At 44.7% G+C, this 8,202-nt stretch overlaps 1 long non-coding RNA gene across 1 annotated transcript; it reads left to right on the forward strand.

Annotated features, from left to right (window-relative positions):
- The first annotated feature begins 580 nt into the window (after positions 1 to 580).
- On the forward strand, positions 581 to 7,309 carry LOC146188691 (uncharacterized). Its single transcript, XR_014707581.1, has 3 exons — positions 581 to 720; positions 2,078 to 2,203; positions 7,124 to 7,309. It is a non-coding gene; the product is annotated as an uncharacterized LOC146188691 (long non-coding RNA).
- Positions 7,310 to 8,202: the final 893 nt, after the last annotated feature.

Below are 8,202 nucleotides of genomic sequence, written 5' to 3' on the forward strand. Positions count from 1 at the left end.
TTTTAGTCTCTCCGTTAGGACTTTTCCATGTCCATTTCCGGTTCTTCCGTTTGCTGAAGAAGGTACCCAGACGGCCACTGACGTCCGACGGACAACCGAACTCGGCCGCAACTCGGCGGCCGATTTCGGACGTCCGCCGGAATTCCGGCGTACGTACGAAAGCGGATGGTCGAATCCGTTCGCCCAGCGGACAGCCGCCGTACGTCCGCCACTGGATTTGCTTTTACACAGCTATGATATAGTTTGTAGTCGTCGTGCTCGTCTGAACTGCGTATAAATCAGTAATGCCGTCAAGTCTGCAATATATGATGCCAGAGCGAATCGATGCGATAGAAAGCGTTTCCATTAAACAGTTTTTTTTTTATTTTCCGCATGTTTCATCGTTGAATTCTTCCATCAAAAATTTTCGATTAAAAGTTAAATGACCATTAAACATTTTTCTATCATGATGCTTCGGTGAAATTTTAATCAGTGGCTGAATAGACGCAGCAAGCAGCAAGCTCAAAAAGAACGAAACCGAACCTATCCTCAAAAAAATCTGAAATGAGCCAATCCAATCCACCTGACAAGTTGAAGCTTAGTCATAGAAGATGGCTTCACGTTTCCGTGTTCTGCGTTTTCTGCGCAGTTACAAATACCTACGGCTGTAATGCACTGCTAGCATTGTTTTTGCTGTGGCTTGGTGCGGCTGGCACACTTTGTTCACCCGCCAATCCCAAAGTAAGTATTTCACCGAACTTTTGTTTCTTTAGTGCAACTTTTCGATGCACCGATAGAGGTGAGCTTTTGGGTAAGGAAACAGCTCTGTACAGCTGCCGAACGGTCGAGTGTTTTAGGCGAGACTGACAGGATGGCTCCGCGCCGACTAACTAAAGTGCAGCCTCAAGTCTGAGGGCCATCTTTCTCGGCATTACTGGACGCTGCGCCAGTAAGCCGCGCAACTTCTCTGTCTCTGATAAAGGAGTGCCTGCCCGAGCTTTAAAGGAGTTAATTTGTTAACCATGCGCAACGTGCTGAGTTGTAAAAGCTATACGAGAAAACTTTTGCACTCCTCAAGCCTATCGTGCGACATGCCTACACTTGTGAAAACGTCGCGTTTTTTTTTTTTTTTTTTTTTTTTTTTTTTTTTTTTTTTTATGGACAGCCGCTGATCTTTCTCTCTCGAGCTTTACGGCAACTACAGTTTCTAGAAGGAACGGCTGCAGCTAGTAAATAACTAAAGGTTTAGTACTCTGCACCTTGCGCATGTTGGTTAGGCATGTGGGACCGAACCGCGCAGAACAACCGGACAAGGAGATGAGAGAAAAAAAAAAGTCAGCACTTGTCTTTTTCTTGACCCGTTGTTCTGCGATGTTCTGGCACGAATTTGACATACCGCCGCCGCGATACAGTTGGGCTGTGAGCTCTGGTGCCTGCAACGCCTTCTTTTATGCAAAACAGGCATACTGGGAGGCCATGCAAGCCGCGGGCTCAAAAAAAAAAAAAACACGAGTTGAGCAAAAGTGAGATGAAAACAAAATTGTTGTTGCTTTGTCCTTACAGGTATTCAAAGGCTCCTCAGAACTTCACTGCATTATTGACAGCGAGATAATGCCAAAGCTACACTAGAGCCATGCAGCACCTTATAGTGCATGATACTGAGCTTATGTCTCGCACTGAAAGCTCTTACCATGTTCTTAGATTATCATATTAAAGTAGCTTTAAACCCATGCTTGTTAATACAGTGATAGCCATAAATTGAATCTAGGGCATCATGCTCATATACAAGGCTTCTGATAACCGCTGGTCACATGATGTGGGCTATAGCAGAAACCTGTACCTGGTCATCTTACAAGCATTTGTGCAATTGATGCTTTTAATGTGTTGTAAAAGTTTTTGTGTTCTGTTTCTGTATGGGAATGCTTTCCTTATTGAAGGCTAACATTTGGCTTGCTACAGCAAAACCTCTACCTAGTCATCCTAAAAACAGCACCGCAGTTGGTGCTTTTAGTGTGTTGTAAAAGTATTTGTGTTCTGCTTCTGTATGGCAATGCTTTTCTCGCTGAAGACTAGCATGAGGCTTCCAAAAATTTTTCAGATGCCATTTGCTGTAGCCGATTTCGTAGGCCAACAGGAAGCAGCATTTTGAACGTGGAAAACTGTCATCCACGGGGGAAAAACAGCAACATCCCTTTGCATTCTCATTTCTTTGGTATGGCTAAAAGTGAGTATTGTATCATTATCTATATTATTAATATTGAATCATGATTGTCAGTGTTGAAGTTGTTTGAGCGTGATGATTTTAAACACACAGGACATCCCTTCAACATTAAGGTTTTAGCTTGTTTACATGTAGGATGTAGAACTGGTTTCAACAAACTTTATGCAGCAAATTCTTTTTACATTGTCCACCATGTTACTTTTTGTCATTGTCCATTGAAGTAAATAACCAGTATTTTAAGTTTACACAGTCGTCCACTCTTAGCTTGAATGGGAATGTGTGGCATGCAGTTTGCAAAATAGCAATGCATCCGTCACAGCCATGCATTAAGGCTAAGTGGCTTGTGCGTAGAGGGACCAGCCGCTCCAGCTTCACGTCATCTGCCTCTTTGCTCCGGTGTGCAGACGTGCATTGAGGCAAAGTGGTTTATGTGTAGAGAAACCAGGAGCTTCTTTGTCACATCTGGCTGTTTGTTACGGTGTGCAGATGCGCATCGAGGCAAAATGGCTGATGTGTAGAGGGACCAGGAGCTGCTGCTTAACGTCCTTCGCCTCTTTACTACAGTGCACAGCCGTGCATTGATGCTAAGTGGCTTGTGCATGGAGGGCCCAGGAGCTGCAGCTTCACGTCTGCCTCTTCGCTCAAGTACGCAGGTGCGTATTGAGGCAAGATGGCTTATGCATAGAGGGACCAGGAGCTGCTGTGTGGCGTAGTCTGTATATTTGCTATGGTGCGTATCGAAGTACAATGGGGGGGCTCATGTGTAAAGGTACCATGAGCTGCTGCGTCATGTCGTCTGCCTCTTTACTATGGTGCGCAAGCATGCATCAAGGCAAAGTGGCTTATGCATAGAAGGACCAAGAGCTGCTGCTTCACATCTGCTATGATGCGCAGCTGCGTATTGTGGGTGGTGGTGGAAAACATTGCCATCAGATACAAATACAGGAGGTTACTCACTAGCTGACCCTGAGGGGGCCTGTCCTGACAAAAACAAGGGGTCCCTAGTTTGGGACCCCAGTGGTGGTGGAGGGACTAGAGGCTGGTACTTCACGCTGTCTGCCTCTTCGCTACGGTGTGCAGCTGCGATGGATGCAGTGGCATCTCAAAACGTGCATGCCACGCACTCGCATGTTCAGCCTGAGTGGACGACTGTGTACCTGCTATAGCTTTGTTATTCATAGAATAAACCTAGGCCAAGTTGGATAAATTATAGCTCACCTCATATGTGGTCAGAAAAGAAAAGCCACTCCAGAAAATCTGATGCATTTACTGTCATAGGATTCTTATTCATATACATGCTACTGACAAGTCAGATTCTTCACCCTCAGAAATGCCAGAAAAATAATCAAGGGTGCGTCTGTAATAGTCTAGCTTGCTCTTTCTCTGCAGACTTGTGTCAGATGTGTGTTCCATTGCTGTGGGTGGGACAGGTGTGAATCTTTGATTTTAAACTTGCAACAAGTATGTTATTGTAGTTTAAAGGCAAAACTGTACTAATAATCGTAGCTCCCCGTGGCCTTTATCCCCTTTTAATAGTGTTGCTAGACACTGAATTATTAGTTTACTCTGCACTGTTTCTGTCTAGTTAATGTGCGGAGATGTACAGCCTCGTCCACTTCTAGCTATAACACGCTCACAGCCTTCAAAACGCTGTTGCGTTCGAACCGGCCACACAATAAAGCTAAGTGGCAGGCCATGTGAAGCAGCACATCCGGGTCCCTGTGTGTGTGCATCGATTTGCATCGATATGTGGCTGTTTCATACGTAATGTTGATTTGAAAGCAGTGTCTGTGTTATAGCTAGAAGTGGACGACCCTGTACATATATTTATATGACTTGGAGTTGTCGACTTTGCACTTAGAAACAATGTAGCGTTATCTGATGTGTTGCTTTCATTTCTTTAATGATTTCTGTAAGGGATCGGTGGGTATGCTAGGCACCATTATTAGTCTGCTCTTTTTGGGTCACCTGTTCAATGCCCAGCTGCGGCCGTCTCCCACTTGCCCTCGGACAGGAGGCAGAGAGACTCGCACAGAGAGGCACCTACAGCAGCTACAGTGCTTAACGGAAACGTAGGCAGAGAGGGAAAGAAGTCCCCTCTTCCGAGGACTTTGCTGTCGCACTCGAAGACGCGGGGACAGGCAGTTTGTTCTCGTTGCTGTGTCATGTAGGGGGCTCATTTTTATTTAAGGAGCTTTACGAACAGTATACAACTAAGGGGTCCTTAGTACTAAGCGTACTAAGGGGTCCTTAGTACTCTGACTGGACCCATCACCCGGAGGCAGCTCAGCTTTGAAACGAGCACCTCTTTCGGAAGAACTGCTTATCGTTCAAAGAAAAAACACTGTCAGGTTGAAGCGTGTAAGGCCCTCTTCCTTGTTGGGGAGCCCATAAAAGTGACAATTATTCAGTGCAGGCGCGCTGAGTGGGGTCTCGTTGAGAATTCCAACCCTGGATGTCAACAATGGTGGGAGATGGCGGCGTTGAAAAAGGGCAAGTGTGTAACAGTGACGGTATGATGCGGAGCGGGAGGATGTGGGTTGGCTCTTCTGATGTGGTCCGCAATGGTGCTGACTCGGACGCCAATAATTGCAATAATTGCCCTGTAAAAGGAGCCGCCAAGGATGCAAGCTTTGGGCAATGGTTGCGCACGTGGGACACCGTTTTGACGGGTTCTAATTTTTTTATCATTTTCTTTTTCCTAGGGGAGAGAGTTTGGCATGTGACCTAGTGAGCCAATCATTCCGAGGTCCATTCTCTAAATTCCGTTTGTTGTGAAACGAATTTGTTGTCCATTTTGCATTGCTTGTATTAGGGAGAGGATGAAGAACTTATGAAAGTGGAAAGACATGCCAAAATGTTTGTTAGCCAGTCAGGTGTGAGTTCGTTGTCATTGGGGATGAGAAATGTGGGCAGAGTCCCACATTTCTCATCCCCAATGACAACGAACTCAAGTTAACTCAAGTTTCAAGTTAATGAAACGGCCCCGCGGCCTGGAGAACTCGTTCTGAGCTAGATTTTGATCTCTTTCCTTTTCGGCATAGATCATGGTCATTGTTTCACCTGTTGTAAATACGTACATTCATGTATAAAATTTTCAGTTCGTCTTCCTCTCCGTGTGCAAGTTGTTGTGGCCAGATGCAGTAAATTCACTATTTTCATTTCTATATAACGTGCCTTTCTGAAGATGGTGAGCTCTTTTGTCCAATCCTGTAAGAAAGCAGCAAAGCGCTCCCAAATCTTCCACAAAACTGTGTGATATCTTTAATACTAACTGCGGCTTGGTGTCGCTCAAAACATGTAGTTGAGGTAGATTTCTTCCCCCCCCCCTCTTTTTGTTCGTTCAAATGAGGACCAGCGGACACTAACTCTTGCTTTTGTAATGCCCTAGGCCCCGCCGTAAGGCAGTACTCCAATGTCAATACCATTTTTATAGCTATGGCTGTCCAACAGCACTAATGTCTTTTATACACTTCTTTTACTAATCTCTTACCCAAGTGGTGGCTTATACTGCGGGGGCGAAAGTCTCTGGACAGTATGTCTGGAGATTTTGGACTAGAATCGCGATGTAAACGAATTGTGACCTTATTTCTCTTGCACACATGAAAGAACTAACGTTCAACTTTCACATCGATAAGTATGGTCAGTTTCCTGGTCGATGTGAAAGTTATGTGCTTTGATTACAGTTTGTGTAGTCCACACACTTTTGTCCCCGATATTACATAGGGGCAAAAGTTATGTGCTTTGATTGCAGTTTGTGTAGTCCACACACTTGTCCCCGATATTACATAGGGGCAAATTAGGTGCCTTTACAGGGGCAGTTTCTTTGGCGCCCACTACCTTCCCCATAAAAAAGCTACAGTGTTTCTTGTGAACAGCTGGCTGCATTTATAAATACCATTATTTTTTGTAATTTGTTGTGCGCAGTTGAGAAATCCATAACATACATGCACAGCTGGTTGCCAGAACTATGCAACCATATTTCAGTAACTAACATCCATGCTGCATGCTGCCAGTAATACATCAGGAGCTTGTGGTTGTCAGCTTTTTGTGTTTTGTGTAACTATAAGCCTTGCTATTGTAATGTCACATATAGCGCTGTGGGTAAACAAATAACTTTACTTTTAACTCTTGTAGAAGCATGAACACTGCGCAATCACTGCGGCGGGCTATGCTTCCACATTGGGCTTTAGCCACATGTCAAATGTCTATCTTTATTCTGCTGCAGCAGCTTGCATGTTATCAGATAAGTTACTTCGTCGCAGCTGCTCTAAGGAGACGCTTTCTAGACGCTTGTAGCCTAGATGTTGATGTCGATATACCCCCGACACGCCCAGGGAATGTCTTCGGTAGAGGGTACATGGAAACCAGTGAAATTTGCAGTTTACAGAACAAAAAGGTAACAATTTTAAATGATGTTATTATTGATCACTTCTTTTCAGAGCAGGAACAATGACTTTAGAAATCTGCCTGTTAAACCGCTCAAAATGCAGGTTTCTGCCGCCAATGCGTACCTGTGTAATACTGCAATGCTCTGGCTGTGCTTTATGTTCATATACAGCATCCTTTATGCTTAGTTTCTCTGCATGTGCACTCCATGTCTTGGGCACTGCTGAGGGCGCATAGCAGCAAGCATAACATGCCGTGTTTGGTCAGAGTGGCATGTTCAAAGAGACGACATAAAAACATAAAAATACTGAATGCCAGGTTCTGGTCAAACTATGTTTGTATCTTTTGTTATTCTGCATGGGTTTTGCTGCAGTTATATGACCTTTCTTATAGTATGTGACAGTTCTGAATGGAGATGCATGTGTACAGTGCCATCTGGAAAAAGCGATTGAGAGAAACTGGCAGTTGCCCTTGGAGATGTGTAATCAAAGTTCAGCACAGATAACTTGAATTTCATTTTCCCTTCTATTGCAGGAGGAGCCCAGCCTGCTCTTTCCATCTTAGGCCTGAAAGACCACCAACAGCTGATCGAGCAAATGCACAAGATAGTAACTGCTCCTGGAATCCCGGCATGCGGAGGCCGCCCACAGAGAACTTGATCATCTCCTCGCTAATTCCGAAATATTAGGTTTCAATAAATACCTTTTCCTTCACCACCTCCCCAAGGGAAAAGCTGTCACAGCCAAGGATAATTGAAAAAAAATTATTCAAGTAGATTCTTAATACTCCAGTTGGCCTGCATTTTACCATGCCATTCCTTAACATCGATATTTTTTTAGTGTAGACTATTTATGCATGCAGTTTTGCAATAACGCTAAAAAAATGCTTTTTTTACAACCTCGCATGCTGGTATGCCTATGCACTTAGCATGTTTTCAGGAATGGTGCATTTGTGTAAAGCTCAGCTAGCATATGTGCCTCTTTGATGGAAGTTTTAATTGCACACTACTGTTCAGTGCTTTGTGTGTGAAAGTAAAGCAGACAACAGGAAACTTGAACCTGTTGCATATTCTGTTGTCTGCTTTACTCTCACGACAAAGGCATTGAGCACTAGTATGTGACTGAAATTTGCATGGCACATGCTTGCTGAGCTTTACACGAATGTTATTGGCAAGTTTTTACACCAATAGCGGGCCCTGCAAGCATGTTCCGGGAAACGTCCGAATGGCCGCCTCCGGCTGCCCGTCGGACGTCCGTGGGACGCGATCCGGATCCACGAACGATAGTCCGACGGACGTCCGCTGTACGTATATCGAACATAACCGGACTTCCGTCGGATGTCCGAAGGTCCGAAAACGGACGTCCGTCGGTCGACCGTCGGACGTCTATGGCCGTCTGGGTATTCATGATTCGTAAGTTATTGCGCTCTGCAAACTCAACTAGTAACTCCCCCCTGCTATTCCTAGAACCATACCTTGGCATTGAAGTCGCCCATTAATACAGTATACTGCGTCTTTACTTTTCGCATTGCCGATTCTACATCTTCATAGAAGCTTTCAACTGCCTGGTCATCATAACTACATGTAGGTGCATAGGCCTGTACAACCTTCAGTT

This window comes from Amblyomma maculatum, chromosome 5, assembly GCF_055883805.1.
Source record: "Amblyomma maculatum isolate TAMU_Amacu chromosome 5, ASM5588380v1, whole genome shotgun sequence".
In the NCBI taxonomy this organism is placed as follows: Eukaryota; Metazoa; Arthropoda; class Arachnida; order Ixodida; family Ixodidae; genus Amblyomma; species Amblyomma maculatum.